The sequence below is a fragment of the Diabrotica virgifera genome, chromosome 9 (genome assembly GCF_917563875.1).
Source record: "Diabrotica virgifera virgifera chromosome 9, PGI_DIABVI_V3a".
Classification (NCBI taxonomy): Eukaryota; Metazoa; Arthropoda; class Insecta; order Coleoptera; family Chrysomelidae; genus Diabrotica; species Diabrotica virgifera.
The window spans coordinates 133,485,988-133,489,565 of NC_065451.1; the positions used below are offsets into that span (position 1 = coordinate 133,485,988).

The 3,578-nt window shown below is 33.5% G+C and overlaps 1 long non-coding RNA gene across 1 annotated transcript; it reads right to left on the reverse strand.

The window, feature by feature from the left end:
• Window positions 1-817: 817 nt before the first annotated feature.
• Window positions 818-3,153, reverse strand: LOC126892979 (uncharacterized). The gene is made up of 2 exons (XR_007701074.1): window positions 2,101-3,153; window positions 818-1,631 (listed from the first exon to the last, which is right to left on the reverse strand). It is a non-coding gene; the product is annotated as an uncharacterized LOC126892979 (long non-coding RNA).
• Between the last annotated feature and the right edge of the window lie 425 nt (window positions 3,154-3,578).

Sequence of the window (3,578 nt, forward strand, 5' to 3'; positions counted from 1 at the left end):
TTATTGACTTTAGACAATCCACTTTTTGTATCTAATTTAAGGAATTCGATGCATGAATATATTAAATGGTTATCTTTACACACAACGTAAGACCTATATGCTGCATTAACTTGGAATAATCTTTTTTGATACTCACCTAGACTATCATGGTTTGCATGCTTACAATTATTAAAACTAGAATCCAGATTTAGCCATACGGCTCACACTCCCTCTAAGGGGAAAATTGACTCATCCCAGATACCTACGGTATCAAAAGGATTGAGCTCTGGTGGGACTCTTTCCATGTTATCAAGCCCTAGGTGACTTGGTATGCAGGTGTATCTCCCAAAAATTTTCGTACACTTCTGGCGGTCGCGAGTAGTACAGATCTCTGTATGCATAAATCTTATAAAGATTTTCATTGAGACCCAGCTTTTTATGCTTTCGAGGAGGGTCCTTGTAACAAAATTGGGTTTTGTTGTGGCAGAATAGATATAGCTTCAAAGGGGTAATTACTTAGTTATTTAAGTTTCCTGAAACTAGGCTAGCTGGATATTTAAGAGACTGTATCAAGTGGACTCAGGAGAGGATCAGGCCGTATTTGCACGCCCGAAATAAGACGGTACCTAATGAAGTACTAGAGTATTAAGAAACTAAAGTAAAATAAGGAAAGAAATGTAAAAAGAAAGGGAACTACTGACCAGGAAGATATTCAGAAGTAGTGTTGAGCGCCAGGGAAGGATTTTATAAATTCTTCTCCACGTGACCTATATTGCTGTACCTAACTAATACTATTAAAATGGTACTATTAAAATGGTAGGATAATAAAACATATAAGTATGTACAACCACATTTAATAAAAAAAACCTATATACCCTATATACAATTTTTACACTAGCTAATTATCCGATGTACTAGGCTAGTACACTGCTGTCGATAATGCAGGTTTTACAGTAGAAAAAAATATGTAATGAATTTAGTATGAATAGGTATTTACCTTAACAACTTATTATTAATGAGGGTTACAATATTGGTTGACAATACCGTATCTAATCGGAGGTGACAACATCCGACAACTGGAATAACTATTATTAAATAGGATATGACCTAGATACTGTGCACATTATCTTACATATGGTTTATAAATCCCAGGCTATTTTAAATAAATTAAATAAGGGTGAAATATAATAAAAATTGTTGAAAAATATTGAATATTATGTTAATTATGGTTAAGAAAAAAAACAATGAGGGTATATTATTATTAGAGTGATTTGAAAGTTATTGATACGAAGAGAAAAAAAATAGTAAAATTGGAAATTATTAAAACAAATTGACATGCAAATTTAGTTATATAAAAACCTGTCCCTACAAAAAGTAGGCGGATTGCTTCTTCCAACCTTCGGTGAAGATGATGAGGGGAGAGCCAAATAAGGTATCCTCTGGTTCCCAACCCTAGGGAGGTACTCCACACCAACAGGAAGGTACGGCAAGCAGGTAGCTGCCCAGTATCGGAAAACTCAACTTTTATTCCACAAAAACCAAACAAAACATCCACATTCCATCCAAAATATCCCCAAAATGATTATTTATTCCAAAAAAACAAATTAAAGTATGATTGACTTAATTTTCCATCTTCTTATTTTCTTCCGTGGCTAAAAGCATAAGAATCTCCTATTAGCTGGTGTTCCTTAAGTACACAAAAAACAGGGCATATAAGAAAGGTATAAAAACCTTATAAAAATTTCTAGAAAAAATTACCGAAAAAAGAGGAGCTATTGACGTTTATAAGTAAGTGTCATTAACCTTGAACAAAAATGGAAATGTAAAGAAATGGAAGGACATATGAACCAAGAAGATATGTATATATTGCAATAAGGGATTACTTTATAGACGTAAATACTAAAAGGAAATGAAAAGTCTCATTACTTCAGAAACTATTTTGAACTGGAAATTTAATTTTAAAGAATTTTTCTTGTAGAAACATAAATTTGATAGTGAGATTGACTCGTTAAGACCTGATGTTTTATATTTATAGAATAACAATTATAATATTACTATAAGTATTGTATTGAGAATGAGAACCATGTTTTTTTTTACAAGAATACTTAATAGCCGACTTACCCACTGTTTTCCAAAAGGAAACTTGGAAATAAAACTCTTCCTCTCACCGCACAAATCCAAAACAAAAAATAGCTCCTTCCAAAATAAACCAATCTTATAATAAATGAATATTTTAACTAAATATTGTATTCTTTAAACAGTGACCACGGAAAAATTTACTTGTTCATCCAACCAGATTGAAAATTGAAGTGACAATCCTCTCCAATGGGCGATATGACATGCCCCTCCGTCGGAAGCCGTACAGCCACAAGCTAAGACCAGAATTCCCCAAGCGTAGTACCAACCTTCTATTATATTTGGTCACAAATCTAGGTAACCCGTTCTAAGCACGAACGCATAACTGGTTGCATACTTATTAGGTGGCTTATAGGAATAAATATAATAATATCGTAACGATGGCACTCATCGTTACATTCCCCCATTACTCGGAAAAAAAATTTGATCTTAGGAACAATTTTTTTCCATATATACTTATAAATACTCAATACAAGTATTCATAGAGAAAAATCACACGCTGTGGGATCCAACACAGGCGTGAACAAACCAAATAGCAAAAATATAGTGCGAACCTATGATTACTTCACTACTCTAAACTAACCTATCGTAGGACATCGTCCAAACTCGTAGGACCAGTCCTCTGATATATATCCTAAAGACCAAATTGTGTTCCAGTTGATTTAGTAGATTTATATAAAACCCCAAATTATAGTCAACAAGAACACCATAACCACAATATTCGAATACAAAACTTAATATAACCTATACGACGACTAACTTACTCACACTTACAGCTGACTCGATCGATTATACCTAACCGCAAATTATGAGTCATGTAAATGGGGTTGTCTTAATGACCAATATATCACAAATGGTACCAACATACATAGTTAAGGTTTATTATAACCCTTTGCTAAATTTCATAATTCAGATAAATTCTAATCAAAAAAATGTCGAATGGGACGAGTAGTACAAACTGTTCTATCGATGGACAACAGATTTAAATAGAGCATATCCAAAGTGAACAGTCCGTAGAAATCTCGTAGCCAATTCTCAACATGCCAAAAAAAATAGACCACAGTATACCCTAACGTAAATATAAGAGTCATTAACAAGAAAGGGGAAAATTTATTGTAGCAAGACTTTTATCCTAAATTGATCCGACAGTGGACAACAGATTTATAGAGAAGCATATCCAAGGTGGAACAATCAGGCAGATTTAATTGAGCAATGCTACACTTAGCGCTAAATGTGCTAATAATGATTACATATTGGGTACCATGAACCTAATTCAACTGATCATCAGATTTGTATCAGATTCAATGGGAGATCTATCTAAGGGTAACTAATCGAATAGTTGACCTAACAGAAATTAGCTTACTCTGGGACTCTTTAACTATAGCTATAGCTACAACAGATTGATAAGAATGGCCAGAAGAAGCTAACCAATATTTCTAAGTCATCTCTCATGAAAGAATTCA